Source organism: Bison bison, unplaced genomic scaffold (assembly GCF_000754665.1).
Source record: "Bison bison bison isolate TAMUID 2011002044 unplaced genomic scaffold, Bison_UMD1.0 scf7180017864203, whole genome shotgun sequence".
NCBI classification, from domain to species: Eukaryota; Metazoa; Chordata; class Mammalia; order Artiodactyla; family Bovidae; genus Bison; species Bison bison.
Window position 1 is genome coordinate 4,821,177 of NW_011494775.1, and position 13,012 is coordinate 4,834,188.

The window sequence follows — 13,012 nt, forward strand, 5'->3', positions numbered from 1 at the left end:
CAGAACTGGTCTAGTTGTAAAACAGTAATAACTGAGATCCTTCACCAGGTCAGCCTTCCCTGTCTTCCAAAGGATACTGTGGCCATTCAGTGTCACAGAAGAAGATCAGGAGTGTCTTTTTAAATTCTAGGGGTCAAACGTCCCAGTTTTTACATACATTTTAAAGGAGTGGTTCTGGATCTTTTAGCTCCCACCTGTAAGAGAGAAAAAAGTGGCATCCACAGCCATGGCTTTTTTCCACTGGAAGTGTCCTTCCCTGCTCTAGATGGGGGTGTAGACAGACTCTCCACCGAAGCTTTCCTTCCCTGGTCGGACTTAGTCCATCCCTTATCGATGTAGGTGTCTTACTCGTCCCTCCTGTTCCCACCACCGAGGCCGGGTGGAGATGCACCAGGGGTAGACCTGATGGCATCTCGGATTGATTTAGTTCCATGCCACCAAGACCTTTGTTTGATTTGCCCTTTCCTCTGATGCCACTCCGGGTGGAGCAGAGTATCTTTTTGGAATGCCTCCCAAGCTAGTACTACTAGGGGAAGCATCTGTCTTTCATGTGCCTGTACACATTCCTGAGTACAGTCCTGACCACAGTAGAAATGGTGAGTCATAAAGGGATGAACAACAACCAAGATGTCCCTTCTGAGTGTCACCACACCAGTATATATGATAGCAAAAGAGGTTGTGGAGGGTTGGCCAACGAGGAAAGAGTGATTTTTGTCCTCAAGCTACTAGGGCCAACCCTTCCAGTTCATTTCCACAGCTTCCATAAAAGAAATATCTACGGAGTTGAGACAGAAGCCATCAGGGAGCCTTCTCTGGTCTGCCAAGAGCTAGCGCTACCAAAGGAAGAAGCCCATTGCAGTTCCAATCTGACAAGATCCTGCAATTCCCAGTCTGTGTCCTCAAAAACCTCATGGTCACCAGCAGTGCTTCTATGCACATAGATAGGAGACACAGCCGTGACAAAGATTCACTTTCAGGTCTCTGGCCCCTGAGGCAGGCAGCCAAGAGAGTAACCTCTAGCCTAAGAGATGTTCCTAGAGCTAGACTTCCGCCTCGTTCCCAAATGTGCTCTTAGCAACTTTCTAGCAAGGCTTGCCTAATCTAGCAAGGCTAAGCGCTTCCATACATGGGGTCTAAGTAAAAGTGCACAATAACAGCATGGATCACAAGTCCCTTGAATGTCTATACTCCAGCAAATTATGTTAGTAGTTGTAATTCCCTGCTCAGTTACAAAATGGTCAAAGAGACCAGGAAAAGGTGACCGAGAAAGGAAAGTTCGGTGCACACACTTTGCCCATTTCTGGCTGCTCCCTTCTCAGGGGTGTTGGGTGTCTCTTGGCATTGGCAGGTGGTATAAACCCCTCAACAAGGCTTCCCTCTTTGGGTCTGCCTTCAGTCATTCTGAGGCACCGTGAAACCACAGAGCAGGGCTCCTCGCTGGCTCTGTACAGGGTGTGTCATTCATTCACACAAGCACACTGTCGAGTTAGTAAAGCAGAAAATGTGTATCCTCAGAAAGCAGAGAGGCCAGAGCTCCAAGTGTTCTTACCTTGTCCTGAAGATCCCGGATGAGCCCCCAAGATGATAGCTTATGGAGAACAATGTCGTATTTGTGATCTCTGAAGAAGATTTAGCTTCAGGACCAGGGACCAGGCTTGATCACTCAAGAGCTTTTGTGTAGGGGAGTTTTATTAAAGTATGAAAAGGGACAGAGAATCAAGTGACCAAGCCTGGTCCCGAAGCTAAATCTTCTTCTTTGGAGATCTTGAATCCAACATCATTCACCGTAAGCTATCCCTATGGACATAGGATGTCTTTGCATTTAAGCCTTTTAAAATTTCTGTCAGCAATGTTTAAAATTTTCAGTGTATACGTCTTTTACTAGATTAAAGTTATTCCTAGGCATTTTATCCTGTCAGATGCTATTGTAAATGAATTTGTTTTCTTAATTTCATTTTTGGATTGTTCACTGGTGGTGTATAGAAACAAATTTTTGTATTTTCATCTTGTACTCTGTGACTTTCCTGAACTTGTTCATTAGTTTTAGTAGCTGTCTGTGGATTCTTCAGGATTTTCAATATGTAGAATAATGTCATTTGCAAATATAGTTTCGCTTCTTTTCTAATTGGAATGTAGTTTGTTTCTTTTGGTTTTCTAATAGCTCTGGCTGAAGCTTTCAGTAGAATGTTGAATAGTACTGGTGAACATGGGTATTCTAGTTTTATTCTGCATCAGTCTTTTACCACTGAGTATGATTTTAGCTTTTGAACTGTGGTGTTGGAGAAGACTCTTGAGAGTCCCTTGGACTGCAAGGATATTTAACCAGTCCATTCTGAAGGAGATCAGCCCTCAGATTTCTTTGGAAGGAATGATGCTAAAGCTGAAACTCCAGTACTTTGGCCACCTCATGTGAAGAGTTGATTCATTGGAAAAGACTGATGCTGGGAGGGATTGGGGGCAAGAGGAGAAGGGGATGACAGAGGATGAGATGGCTGGATGGTATCACTGACTCGATGGACGTGAGTCTGAGTGAACTCTGGGAGTTGGTAATGGACAGGGAGGCCTGGCGTGCTGCGATTCATGGGGTCTCAAAGAATCGGACACGACTGAGCGACTGATCTGATCCGATCCAAATCTGATGATTTTAGCTGTATATTTTTTGTAAATGTTTTTTATCATGTCAAGGAAGTTCTCTCTTAGTCCTGGTTTTGAGTGTTTTTTAAATAATGAAAAGTTCTTTCATTTTGTCAAATGCCTTTTCTGCATCAATTAAGATGATTTCCTCCCCTCCCCTTTTTCTGTTAATGTGATATATCACATTGATTGGTTTTCATAGTTGAACCACCCTTTCATTCCTGGGATAAATCCCACTTGGTCATGAAGTATAATTCTGTTAATATGCTGTTGGGTTTGGTTTGCTAGTATTTTGATGAGAATTTTTATATCTGTATTCATAGGGGTATTGGTCTATAATTTTTTTTCTTGTGATTTTTTATTTAATTTCAGCATCATGGTAAGGCTGGCCTCATAGAATGAAAGGCCATTCTCATTCTGTGTTCCCTCCTCTTCTATTTTTTGGAAGAATTTGAGAGGATTGGTGTTAGTTCTTGTTTAAATGTGTGGTAGAATTCACCAGTGCAGCCATCTGGTCCTGACCTTTTCTGTCAGAAGGTTTTGATTACTGATTCAGTCTCATTACTTGTTACAAATCTGTAGAATTTTTCTGTTTTATCTTGAATCATTTAGGTAATTTGTGTGTTCCTGCTTTTTCCCTTTATTAGTCTAGCTAAAAGCTTGTCAGTTTTGTGTTATCTTTTCAAATAACTAACTTTTGGTTTTCCTGATTCTATTATTTTTCTGTTCTCTATCTCTTTCCTAATCTTTATTTTTTCCTTCTGACTAGCTTTGGACTCGTTTGCTCTTCTTTTTGGAGAAGGCAATGGCACCCCACTCCAGTACTTTTTCCTAGAAAATCCCATGGACGGAGGAGCCTGGTGGGCTGCAGTCCATGGGGTTGCTAGAGTCAGGCACGACTAAGCGACTTCACTTTCACTTTTCACTTTCATGTATTGGAGAAGGAAATGGCAACCCACTCCAGTGTTCTTGCCTGGAGAATCCCAGGGACAGGGGAGCCTGGTGGGCTGCCGTCTATGGGGTCGCACAGAGTTGGACACGGCTGAAGCAACTTAGCAGCAGCAGCAGCAGCAGCTCTTCTTTTTCTAGTTCCTCAAGGAATAAAGTTATTTATTTAAAAATATTTATGTATTTACTTGTCTGTGCTGGCTTTTATTGCAGCTCGTGGGATCTTAGTTGTGACATGTGAGCTCTTTTTGTTGTGGCATGGGAACTCTTAGTTACAGCATGTGGGCTCTAGTTCCCTGACCAGGGATCGAACCTGGGCCCCCTGCATTGGGAGTGTGGGATCTTAGTCACTGGACCACCAGGGAAGTTCCACAGCTCTCGTCTTTTCAATGACCTACCTCTCAGATTATAGTTGCCTTAGCTGCTCTAAACTCTGATCTCTGCCTCTTCAGCTCAGTAAGCAGTACTGTTATGCTCTGTTTCGACTCCAATTCTTTGAAACATGATTGGGAAATAAATCAGTGAATGAACAAGCGAATAAGTATCCCAGTTTTATATTTGTTTATGGTGGGACGACTGGACTGGTATTATCTACTTTATCATAGTTAGAGGCAGCATTTCCCCTCTTCCTGGATGAAATGGGTTATGTGTCGGCAAAAGTGCTGAGACATGTCAGGCAGAGCGAGCCAAATCTTCTGATCCCTTGCCTTGGTCAATTGTTTCTGAGCAATAGGACAATCACTTGTTAGGCTCTGCCAGTGAGTAGATATGATGCCTTGTGTCTCCCTGTCCTTAGTGTACTTCAGTCAAGGGGACTTCTACTATATGAGCATTGATGGCAAGAGTCTCCTGGACCCTGGAAGTCCTCCACCTCATTGCTGCCAGCAAATAAAGAGTGTGTTCATTTCTCATTGAGAAGTCAGTTCTGCCTACATTAGCTTGCCCTTTTTGCAGCAAGGCAGTTAAGGTTGTCCTGTTACCTGGTTGAAGGTGGATGGGAACACAACACTTTCAAAATCTATTTGGCTTCTTTGTCATTAGCACACAGACCAGACTCCAGACCTTGGGCCTGCAGGCAGAAAGCCATGTCATAAACCGTGTTTCAGCAGAGGAGGACACACAAGGGATGTCTTTCAGCCCATTAGGAAGGGGGCACTGCCAAGTCAAACACCAAAACAGAGAAGTTACTCTGAGACATGCTACGCCTATAACGAAGTATAAAGTTTGGCATTTCACCCTGCTCCAGGAGCCCACAGGCAACTCATTCATTTAACAGACACTTGATGACCGCCTATACTGAGCCAGGCCCTATGTTGGCAGCCAGGGATGCAGGGTAAGGGGACGATTCATCCAGGATATGATGCTTGAGTTGGCTCCTGGGGTCAAATCTTGGTTCCAAAGAAAATTGAGGAAAAAAAAAATTGCAATAAACTCATTTTCCCCATATTTCTATTTGAATGAAAGAACATACAGACTGAATTTATTTTCTGGAAAGGGACCCAGAGATGCCCTTTTGGAGGCTGGGGCATTGCTTTGAGGTGGACCTCTGGCCTTCTAGGGGACCCACATACTCTTAGAGCAGGTCTCTCCAGAGCCCGTGTCTAGCTGTTTCCACAGCTTAAGGCATGAGAGGACTCTGGTCTTTCTGGAGGGTTGAGGATTCCTGACTTCCCTTCTCTTCTCTAAGGATTAGATGTCTGAGCTCGAGGCAACCCCCTCCTCCCACATGTAGGATTAGGTGTGAATCCCTGGACTCCATTTCTGAGTTACTCCTGGGACTGGACTCTCTCTTCTTGCCCTCTTGGGACCCTCAGTCTGTAGGTAGGTTTCCGGCAGGTAGAAACAGGGAATCTCTATTTTAGGTGCTATTTAGCCTCACTCTGGAGCAGGGAGACCATTGGCCAGGGTGAACATTTGTGGATCTGTGTGTTCTTTTTTTTTTAAATTTTATTTTATTTTTAAACTTTACAATATTGTATTAGTTTTGCCAAATATCGAAATGAATCCGCCACAGGTATACGTGTGTTCCCCATCCTGAACCCTCCTCCCTCCTCCCTCCCCATACCATCCCTCTGGGTCGTCCCAGTGCACTAGCCCCAAGCATCCAGTATTGTGCATCGAACCTGGACTGGCAACTCGTTTCATACATGATATTATACATGTTTCAATGCCATTCTCCCAAATCTTCCCACCCTCTCCCTCTCCAACAGAGTCCATAAGACTGATCTATACATCAGTGTCTCTTTTGCTGTCTCGTACACAGGGTTATTGTTACCATCTTTCTAAATTCCATATATATGCGTTAGTATACTGTATTGGTGTTTTTCTTTCTGGCTTACTTCACTCTGTATAATAGGCTCCAGTTTCATCCACCTCATTAGAACTGATTCAAATGTATTCTTTTTAATGGCTGAGTAATACTCCATTGTGTATATGTACCATAGCTTTCTTATCCATTCATCTGCTGATGGACATCTAGGTTGCTTCCATGTCCTGGCTATTATAAACAGTGCTACGATGAACATTGGGGTACACGTGTCTCTTTCCCTTCTGGTTTCCTCAGTGTGTACGCCCAGCAGTGGGATTGCTTGTGTGTTCTTTGAATAAGTGAATCTCCATCCTCAAATAATGTCTTGATATTTTCTCTGAAAATTCAGTTTCTGTTGAAGGGAGGTCTCTGCAGCATCTAAGGGTCCTGAGACTCCAGAGACTTCCTATGTTTCCACAGATGATTTCTGGGCTTGCTTATTGTTAGTTTTACAAATACATCCCTGACTTCCATCCTTGGTCATGTTCTGTGAGCCCTCTGGCTTAGCGGGTCTGGAGCTGTAGAGTAAGGGAAGGCAGGCAGGGCTTTCTTGCCCACTGGGTGTAGTTTTGAGGCTCTCTTGGCCACATTGGTGGATAAACCTTCCAGTGTGAGGTCAGATGCTGCCCAGGCCTGTGCGCCTGGACAATACCCTTACCATTCCTTGTCCTGGTTTCCCCATCTTCTCTCTCTGCTCCTCCCACCAGGCCGCACAGCCCCTTTTCCCATATGTCCAATGTCCTGGCATGATGGTGCTGCTTACCAACATGGTGTCTGTCCACAGGCAGGCTTAGATTTTTAAGGAAACAGATATTTTTTTGTGTGTGTGAGGGAAACAAAGTCTATAATATCATGGTTAGAATTAATTGTGATAGAAATTTATGGATTTAAAAATAAAACAATTAGGTCTGGAAAAGGTAGCTTAGAGGAGGTTCTCTAGGTGGAAGTAAGTGGACTATGTGGTATATAGCCTGTGGCTGGAATGGGGTTGACTCAGGAGCTTTGACCCTTGGACTGTAAGGAGATCAAACCAGTGAATCTTAAGGGAAATCAATCCTGAGTATTCATTGGAAGGACTGATGCTGAAGTTGAAGCTCCAATACTTTGGCCACCTGATGCGAAGAGCTGACTCATTGGAAAAGACCCTGATGCTAGGAAAGATTGAAGGCAGGAGAAGGGGATGACAGAGGATGAGATGGTTGGATGGCATCACTGACTCAATGGACATGAGTTTGGGCAAGCTCCAGGAGATGGTGAAGGACAGGGAAGCCTGGCAGGCTGCAGTCCATAGGGTTGCAAAGAGTAGGACATGACTGAACAGCTGAACAACAGGAACTGGAGACCGCCCAGAGGAGCAGAGGGAAGCTAGTCAGCACCACCTCTAGGTGGTGACAGAAATCACAGTTGCCGCATTCCGGGGCGGTGTTTATAACGCCTGTGAGTTCTCTCTCAGAAGAGGTGTGAGTGCTAGTCAAGAAAGGGAACCCTGTTCCATAACCTTCTCTGTTGTACAAAACAAGTAAGCTCTTTGGTAACACCAGCCATGATCACCAGGGAGTAATGGGACCAAGGCTTAGAAACGGAGCTTTGGACTCTCCAGGAATGTACCAGAAGGGGAGGAGAGTTGGGGACAGGGAGACAAGGGGGAGTTCACAGTTCTGACTCAAACAAAACAAAAACAAACAAAACCAAAGATGACAAATTAATGAATGGCAAAAATATATGGAGCTATGAGCCAGTATTGGCCAAATGGATCCAAAGCTTTCCCATAGATCAGACTTTGAGGACTGGGTTTTCATGGTACATGAACTGCTCTCAGCCCTAATGAGTTCAATTTCTCCCTTCTCACTCTCCCATCAGAGTGAGAGGCAGCTTTTAAAAAAAATATAATTGGCCCTTGAAACAATACTACAATCACTTTGTGGTCTCCTTCAGCTTATTTTTAATTACAAGGCCTATTGCATTGTTAAAGTATTAACTCTGACAGTTACTTATCTTGGCATCTTCTTATCTTGATGGAAATGAAAACAGCAAGGTCATGTTAGCTCACTTGAAGTTTTGGTCTGCTACAGCTCAGATTGCGCTGGGTCAGCTCAGCTGACGTGTGTAGTACGGGGGACAGCCGAGTTTGCAGAGGGTTTGCTCGTGGAAAGGGGTTGAGGGACTCTGCACCCACAGGTGCTTGCCCTGGCTGGTTGGGGCCGGGCCGTCCCTGGAGTGGGAAGTGCTGTTGCAGGCAACAGTGTCGTAAGTGATGGTGTGCAGGCATGTGCCACTTCTCTAAACTCGAGGAGGGGCCCTGCACGCAGGGCTCACCCTTGCGGAAGCTGTCCTTCTGGTCACTGAGATGGCCAAGGCAAGGTCAGGAAGTGGAGCATGTCACGCTGCCTCACCTGAAGCGTCCCAACTCTGCCCTGGCTCACGGTCCCCCTTCAGCTCTTCTAACTCCCACACATCTGAAGTCCTTCTGGACCCCTGCTTCCCCACCCGTCTCAGGCCACTCTGACTTCCCAGAGTGCTTACTGTATGCCAACACTGACAACAATGACAGAAACTAAACAGCTATGGTAACAATGACTAACATGTATTGAGCCCTTACTGTACACCTGGTGACTTGCCCACAGCTGACTCTTCTAGGCCGATGTCTACAAACGCTGGCTGTGGCTGGCTTTATTGTCATTCTGCATTTTGTCCAGCAGGGGGCAGTGTGACTACACCTTAAAGGGAACCCTCCTTCACCTGTGTTCTCAGGAAAACTGAAGCTTCAGTTTCTGAAGATCCTGGAAGAGGGCTTCTGGCTTTGACAGTGGGTCCAAGGCTCCGACTGACAGAGTAAAAGGCTGTGCAACTCTCGCTCCCCTTTCCCTCCAGCCTCAGGCACTTGGGGTCTATTGGTTTCAATGTCAAGTCATTCTGTATTTGGTCTGCAGCTCTACTGACTCCAAGGAGAGCAAAGGGCAGGCAGGAGCTTGGAGAGATGGCTTGGGCCTCAGTGGACTGTGCTGATTCCATGGCAAGTCCTTGACACCTTGCTTCCTTAGGGATATGCAGATGGTTCCCAAATCAGACAGCCACTTGTTAGGAGCTAGAGATTGAGGATGTGCAGATCCCCAGATGTGTTATACGCATTAGTGGATGGTACTGCTTTTGAGAGACCAATTGGCCACATGGGGCACTGGTTTCAGTAGGCAAATCTCTAGCTGTCAAGGGTTGCTCAGGTAAAAGCCTGTGAAAAAACCCTATCTTTTTCATAGCCTGGGATGTAGTTGTGTCAGCCTGACCTTTCTTACTTGTGGAAGACCTCAGTGAGAACATAACATATGAGCTGGCTTCTGCTCTGAGAAGTTTCTGTTGACCCAGCTCTGGCCGTTGTCTCCTGCTTGAGGAACAGGCAAGAACCTCCCAGAAATGACTCCACTGACAGGTCTGCCAACACCAGGATCTGCTCCGGACTCTGAACGCTGACTCATTGCTTTGGGAAGGATTTTTGTCCCTCTGGTCCCCTGCAAAGATGGGCTGGGAGATCCCTGGCTGACTTCCCTGAGGAGTTCAGATCCCGGGTCCCTCAGTACAACCCACATCGGAGGTATTAGTTCTGATGAACTTAAAGATCAGTGTCGCTGCCCAACCTCTTGGCTTCAGAAGTGCTTTCAGTTCAGATGTTCAAAGCCGCCCTGAGTTATCTTTGTAGCTTCTCCAAATCCCATGCCTATTCTCTAGGCCCCTGTGAAAAGAAAATGCCAATCTATCACAGCCTGCTCCCTCCACCCCTCAACCATCTACCTCCTGGCAGCCAGAGTGAAGAGATCAATCAGGAAGTGTTGTAATGGTAAAATGTCTGCACGTTCAAGGCAGTGCCCACACTTGAGGCCTCTTGCTCCGTACCACCAGGCCCCACCCAAACTGGCTTTTACTGTAGACGGGCTTGAGTTCAAGGAAATTGTGTGCATGCCTGTTCACTCCAAGTCCATTTTGAGAGACTTGCCTTTCGCTGCCTGAGCTGCTACTGAGGAGCACTTGTGTCCTACCTGGTAGATGAGTTGGGGTTGTTCGTGTACTCTGTGTATTAAAATAATAATAGTAATAAGGGTAATAATGATAACTGACAGTTTTGACCACTTTAACACTAGCTAGGTTCTTCACATAGATTATTCAATTGAATTTTCACAAGAGACTTTATGATATAACTGCTATATATATATACATATGATATTATACATGTATTTTATATACTATTTGTAATGTTAAGGAGATGAGGATGACAGAAGATGAGATGGTTAGATAGCATCAGTGACTCAATGGATGTGAATCTGTGCAGACTCCAGGAGACAGTGAAGGACAGGGAAGCCTGGCATGCTGCAGTGCATGGGCCGCAAAGAGGCAGACGTGACTGAGTAACTGAGGCGACAGTGTCCCCATGATGCAAGATAGACTCGGAGGTGTGGAGAGGTTCAGTCAGAGGTTTTTCAGGGAGGATGTTGTTCAGGCAGAATCTGGGGGACGAGGCTCAGAGGAGGCTGGCTGGGGAGCAGGAGACACGCTTCAGACCCCTTAGAATCCCAGCTACTTGCGTGATCTGGAGGCCCTGAAGCTTGGGAAGTATAGCATCGCCTGCCCTGCACAGTCAGAGGAGAGAGGAACGACCGTGCCCTTCAGGCTTGAGAAAGGTGTTCTGCCACACTTGGATGTGATGGATGGATTGACTCCCTAGAATTCAGGGAGGACGGCCAGGCAAGTGCCTAGCAGATGGGGAAGCTGGGCCAGGGGCCCTCTCGAGTCAACAGTGGGCTTTTTTTGGTTCATTAGCACCTTTCTCCAAGACCACATAGCTCCTGAGTTGAGACTCTGCATGTCTCTGTCTGAGAAGACTGTCCAGTGAGATCAGAAGCAAGGAGGTCACTTAAAAATTTTTTTATTTTAAAATGTGATAGGTTAATTTGCATTTAAAAATTTGCTAAGTCATCTACATGAAAGATTAATTAACAACAGTTGTTCAGTCACTAAGTCATGTCCGACTCTTTGCAGCACCATGGACTGTAGCATGCCAGGCTCCTCTATCCTCCATTATCTCCCAGAGTTTGCTCAAATTCATGTTCATTGAGTTGGTGATGCTATCTAGCCATCTCATCCTCTGTCATACCCTTCTCCTCCTGCCTTCAATCTTTCCCAGCATCAGAGTCTTCCAATGAGTCAAGTCTTCACATCAGGTGGCCAAAGTGTTGCAGCCTCAACTTCAGCATCAGTCCTTCCAGTGAATATTCAGGGTTGATTTCCTTTAGGATTGATTGGTTTGATCTCCTTGCAGTCCAAGGGACTCTCAAGAGTCTTCTCCAGCACCACAGTTTGAAAGCATCAATTCTTTGGCACTCAGCCTTCTTAATGGACCAACTCTGAGATCTGTACATGACTACTGGAAAAACTGTAGCTTTGACGATACAGACCTTTGTTGGCAAAGTGATGTCTCTGCTTTGTAATATGCTGTCCACATTTGTCATAGATTTTCTTCCAAGGAGCGAGCATCTTTTAATTTCATGGCTGCAGTCACCATCTGCAGTGATTTTGGAGCCCAGGACAATGCTTCCACTTTTTCTGCCTCTATTTGCCATGAAGTAATGGGACTGGATGCCATGATCTTACTTTTTTTTTTCAAATAGTATAATATGGTGAATAGTGAAAACTAAATTTCTTTCCCACTTCTGTCCCTTGTTCCTCTCCCCTGTATGATCACTGTTCTTGTGTATCCTTCTAGAGACAGTTCATGCTTATGTAATCATCTATGGATATGTGGCAGGTTGTTGAAATGGGTTTTCTACCTAAGTTTCATCCTAGGTCCCAAGCCCAGCAAGTCTAGCAGGAGGGGTTTTGCTAAGATCACTTGTAGGAAAATCACCTCCGTGTGGTCTCTGGAGTTGGGGGTCTGGATAGACACCTGAAGAGTCTAAATGTGAGATAGAAGGCATGGATGTGAAGAGGAATCACAAGGAAAGGAGAAGACATGGGAGAGAGAAAGGGAAGGAAGGACAGGGAGAGAGAGCTGTGAGGTACATTTGGAGCTGTGCTTCTGCCAGGGCTTCCCCGGTGGCTCGGTAGTAAGGAATCCACCTGCCAACGGAGGACACATGGGTTTAATCCCTGGATCAGGAAGATCCCCTGGAGAAGGAAATGGCAACTTCCCAATGGCGACTCCAGTGTTCTTGCCTGGGAAATCCCATGGACAGAGGAGCCTGGTGGGCTACAAAGAGTCAGATATGACTTAGTGACCAAACAACAACAACAATGCTTTTGCCACAATCAAGGCCATTGATATGAAAATGTTCTTAAAGACCAGACGTGGGCATAGGGGCAGAGGGCTGGTCTAAAAAGATAGACTAGGAGGGGAAGGCAATCCTAAAGACAGATAGACCCACACATTCCCACAGATTGAGGGAGGGAAGAAATCAGAAGCCATCTAAAGGAAAATGCAACTAAATGTTCCCAAGTTGGTCTCTAAAGAATCCACAAAGCATTCATGAGAGGAAGGTAGTGTCCAGAGAACACCAGCTTTCAACATCAGTTGGGACCAGAGAAAGCCAATGCCAGATGGCATTCGTGACTCAGGTGTCTTCCTCTTTCCCACATATTCAGTATGTTAATCAGAATATTTTGTTCATGGACATTTTGGTTGGTAGCTGCTCTATCATGGTGCTCCTAGAGATGAAGTAGATGGGCAGCATTCTCAAATACCACTTATTCTGCATAGTAGGAAAAATGAGGTCCAGTGGCCAGAAGCCTGACTGCAGAACGCACCATGAATAGCCATGGTCTCTCTTACAGTTTTTCAGATCTATGCCAGGTCACATACCTGAAACTACATGACTGAAGAGGGATCCTTAGTCCTTTTGAGGAAGAAATTTGCAGCAGTGCCTTGTGCTCCCGTGCTTTCCCCAAGGGAACCCAGAGCCATTTACTGGGGTGATGTGGACTAAGGAAATATGTAATCCTTTGGGGGCAACTTGAAACTGAAACTTCAGTTCAGTTCAGTCGCTCAGTCGTGTCCGACTCTTTGTGACCCCATGAATCGCAGCATGCCAGGCCTCCCAGTCCATCACCAACTCCCAGAGTTCACCCAGACTCATGTCCATC